General features: G+C 42.5%; 1 long non-coding RNA gene across 2 annotated transcripts; it reads right to left on the reverse strand.

Moving 5' to 3' along the window:
* Window positions 1–1433: 1433 nt before the first annotated feature.
* On the reverse strand, window positions 1434–3749 carry LOC118014883. 2 transcript variants are annotated; one of them, XR_004680408.1, is made up of 3 exons: window positions 3560–3749; window positions 2930–3057; window positions 1434–2180 (listed from the first exon to the last, which is right to left on the reverse strand). It is a non-coding gene; the product is annotated as an uncharacterized LOC118014883 (long non-coding RNA). The 2 variants fall into 2 exon arrangements; XR_004680407.1 differs by having other exon boundaries at window positions 1434–2183.
* Window positions 3750–4766: the final 1017 nt, after the last annotated feature.

Here is a 4766-nt window from a genome sequence, read left to right on the forward strand (position 1 = left end):
AGAAATAACTGGAAATCTGCTGGGGATGTCTACAAGAGGTTTTGCTTTCATAACAAAAGGGACAATCCTCCCCCTATCTCCTCCTGCCTTGAATGAGAAATATAATGGCTACAATCAGAAAGGACATGGCATTTAGACTCTAATAGATCTGAGTTCGAATCTCAGTTTTCCCACTTACTGGAGGTGCGGTATTTGGCAAATTCTTTAACATGGCTGAACTGTAAATGGGTTTAATAACACCTGTAGATGTTCCAGTGAGAAGAGAATGATGCACCAGAATGGTAAGATGCTTGAATCCTCAGCTGTTACGTTCTTTCCAACTGGCAGCTTCATGAAATTGACAGATTTTAATCAGAATGCACTTGCTACCATTGCTACTCTCTGGGTGCATCTACATCCCTTACTCTGCCCATATCTCTGAAAAAAGTCCATGTATTAAACTCTCTCAAATTGACCATTTCAGGGTGCTATATACTTTCTGCTAGAGCCCCAACTGATGCAACCACTGATGAAATATGCATATCTGAGATGACCTCATTCAGACTGAGAGTAACCAGTCCAACCAGGCCTCAGAGGCGTCTTTCAATCCAAAGACTCCTAAACCAAGCCTTCCTTCCTTTCATGTCTGTTATTCACTCCCAAGTTACCAGGAAAGGACTCTGGTCTCCCTCCTGTCTCAGGAACTTACACACACACACACACATACACACACCCCATCCCACCCCAACCAAAGAAAAGGAAATAGCATCCAAGCAGGGTGAATAGCTGGATTAAACTTTAAGAAGAATAAAGAGGGGTGCCTGGGTGGCTCAGTCATTAAGCGTCTGCCTTTGGCTCAGGTCATGATCCCAGGGTCCTGGGATTGAGCCCTGCATCAGGCTCCCTGCTCGGCGGGAAGCCTGCTTCTCCTTCTGCCCACTTCCCCTGCTTGTGTTCCCTCTCTGGCTGTCTTTCTCTCTGTCAAATAAATAAAATCTTTTTTAAAAAAAGGAAGAAGAAGAAGAAAGAAAAAGCAGGAGGGACTAAAATACTTTAAACTCCATCTAGTTTCATGTTATATCCCTAAAGCCTACTATAGTGCAGTCAGTGAGCTCAATAAATGAATGATAAAAAGGACTGACCATGTCCACGTTCCCACTCCAGCCCAAGAAAGAAGGAAAAGCAGAGATGAAGGGGAAAAGCTTCCCTCACAAATAGGCTGGAGAGAGGAGGGGAAGGCCAACAATGATTCAGTAATCTCAACAGTCTGGGATTACTTGTATGTTTCATGTTGTGCGCTTACCCTCCATTAATTTTGATCAGGTTATCAAAATCCTGAATTTCCTTATTTCCATCTGGTATTATTTCTCTTATTTTACTCTAGATTCCTCCAGAATTCAGACACACTGAGGTGTTGAGAAGCAACTTTCCTCAAACTTAGTGGCCAACTTCCATTCATTGTTTAGCATGAAAATTAACACAAGAGAATCCCAGTTCCTGCCAGAATTGAGTCATTTCCATAACCTTAGTGGCCTTGGGCTTTTCCTTTGGGCTTCCCCACTAAGCGGCCTGTTGGGCTGCCTAGCTCTAGGTTTCCTGGTCTTCTGGCCCCTCAGTGCCATTTATACTATTCTATCCCTACTCCTGCTATCTTAAGATCTGCCTTTACTGCTGCTAGGAGAGCCACTTGCTATTGCCAGCAACTTACAGTAATCAGCAGCAATTAGCAGCAGCTGCCTGACTTAACACATATAAGAAGCAACTCAGCAAACTCAGAGGGAGAAACCTCTGAGAATCTGGACAATGGCTAACCTCTTCTCATCCTCCAGCTGCAGAGGAAGCCTTACGCCTATCTCCCCAGAACTCTAAAGAAACTGCTAATCTACACTAGATCTTGTAAACTCACAAGGAGCCATTTCTTCTTGGGTCTGCAACATATCTTTCTGGAATTCCCTCCATGAAACGCAGTTTGGCATGCTCAGGTGTAGCGAGATGGCAAGTGACTAGCTTCATGTTATCCTCAGTGATGAAGGTTCAGAAGTCATTCACCTTAAGCTTCTTCCATCAGCAAAATGGCACCAAAGGACTTCACAGGGGTGATGTTCAGAGGTGGCTCATGGAAAATGAATCTTAATTCCCTCATTATTCCATTCAAGACACAAATTGGCTGTGCCCACCATCCAATGCCCAGAAGTCAAATTCTGCTGAAAAACAAGACATGGGTATCAGTGTGGAACTGCTGGTCATGTTCTGGAGAAAACCAATAAGCAATCTATCTACATATCATTAAAAACAATTATTAAGCCTCTCCTATGTTCCAGGCACACTGCAGGCACTGGTATTCAGAGATAAAGAGTTCACAGGCTGGAAAGAGAGAGAAAGATCTAAGTAGACAGTTATTATACAATATGATAAACACTGTGATAGCAGGAAGTACTGTGTGCTAGGGAAGCCTATAAGAGGACATAAGGAAAGACTTCCTGAGAAGATGATGCTCAAACCAAGCCTTAAAGAACAAACAGGAGTCAGCAGGACAGAGACAGCCAAGGGCACATCAGGTGCAGTTAGTTTGAGACAATGAGAGAACCTGAGACATTTGTGGTGCTGTACTTTTAGTTCAGCTGATAGGTGAGGGGATAAGAAAGGCATGAAGTGGCAAGAGATGAGACTGAAGAAGGAGAGTCAAAGGAGGAAAAAGTCTAGAGGTTCTTGGTGAATTCCAAGGTTCTTCCAACCACTATCTCTATTTTCTTAAAAAGGACCCATGAGATAGCGGAATTTTAGGAATAGAAGAGAATTTGGATATCAACTATGGCCAACTGTTTTATACACAGGTAAACTCAGGCCCACAGAGGTCAAATCAAGATAAGAGGCAGCACACTGAAATGATGGGATGATAGTAGTTCACAGATGTAAAACATCTTATAGCCCATCAAGCCCTTGCACTTACCACATATCAATAATGGAAGGAAATGTGAACAAGTCCAAAAGACCTAAGTTGTTAGCATGCCTCAATCACTGCCTGGGATGAGTGATCTTCAGTAAGTCCTTTCGTGGCTCTGGATCTCATTTTCACATCTACAGGATGAAGAAGCTGGATCACTAAGGCTTTTTCCAGTTCTAACACTCCACATTCGTAGAAGCTGATACTACTGAGTCTTTACTGCCATGTTAGAAAAAAATAACCTCTCCTCCAAAGACCTGGAGTTATAATTTTCTGAAGGTTTTCAAGGTGGATCTAACCCATATTTCTAATCATAATCCTTTTCCTGCTTAAGCAAAATGGTCACAAATAATCTAACGTCACCCTTATTAAAACTGTCTCCAACTAAACGAAAAAATAAGGTGCCTCCATAAACTCTGGAAATCCCTCCGATCCCCAAAGAGTCAGTATTGCACTCCAAACTGAAATTGTTTCATGATATGCAAACAAAGACCCAAAAATTATAGTTTCCTTTCTTTTTTAAATTTAGGCACTAAAAACCTACAGGGACATTCCATAATAAAGAAATGAATATATTGCACCTTCTGCCTTTCTCTTCATTTATTATTAAAGACATTTGCAGGAGAGCAGGCTCACATTGCTTAGGAATCCATCCGGGCCTGCTGATAATTCTCATTATGAGGTGAGGAGCACAATCTGAGAGGTCCTTCATCTTATGGAGAGTGGAACAATGTGGCTATCAACACAAAGACTGAAGATGCAGGCAGGCAGTACTCAGCAGGAGCAAAAGGATGCCTCGGTAGCAGTGATCATGTTTCATGCAAACAACCTAAAATCAAGAGAAGAGAAAAAACTGAAAATGTAATTTGCTAAGTTTTTCAACAATGGCATTTATTTTTTAAATAAGAGTTCTGTGCTTCAAGGCATTGTGCTCTAGTGTGGGATCTGAACATGGAAAAGCTCAGCCTGTCTTTGAGGAGTTTACAAGGAACAGGAGAGATGAAAAATGAGAGTAGAAGGCAGCAAGAAATGGGTATCACAAAATCACAAGGTGAGTTCAGAGAGGAGAGAAATCGCATGCTGGGCTATGAGTGAGGCTGCAACCAGTTGGGGCAGGGCAGGGCTGTGGCAGAAGGTGAGTGAAGCATCTGCTCTCCAGGGTGTCTGGACCACCTCCCTCACTGGGCACTCTTCCTTCACTTAACCATTTCCCTCCTTGCATCATCTACATATCCTTTCTTCCTTCCTCTCCTTCTTTCATTTGTTCATTGTGTATCACCTCCACTAAAATGCAAGCTCCATGAGAGCAGAACTTTGCCTTGTTCTCTTCAATGCCTAGAACAATGACTAGCATGGAACGGGTACTGAATAAATGGTAGGAAGCAAGGCAGGCATGCAGGAAATAAGTGGGGAAAGGGGAAGGAGGGAGGGAAGATACAATCCACAGAAATGAATTCATGTCCCTACTCATCTTTACCTTACATCCTATTTACATTTTAAAGTCTGATGTGGATTCCTTCCACTGAGAGAGCTGCCCCTGCTCCGTTTAGCCCACCTAATTCTTAACTTGGCCCTAAATTCTCTTACAGTCCTGTGCCTGGCCATTCCCCACCCTGCATCCCACCAAACTACACAATCATTTGTACATGCCATGTCTTTGTTCCTGTTCTTCCTGTGCCTAAAATAGCATCCTTCTTGTACCTTTCTCTGCCAGATAAACTCCCACTCATTCTTCAAAACACAATGTAGCAATTTAGCAATATCTAACAAAATGTTAAATATGCACTCCTTTTGATCCATCTACCCATTGCTATAAATGTATCCTTGGGGTTTTCTCACACAA

Source organism: Mirounga leonina, unplaced genomic scaffold (genome assembly GCF_011800145.1).
Source record: "Mirounga leonina isolate KUSES-001 unplaced genomic scaffold, KU_Mleo_1.0 Mir_165, whole genome shotgun sequence".
NCBI lineage: Eukaryota > Metazoa > Chordata > Mammalia > Carnivora > Phocidae > Mirounga > Mirounga leonina.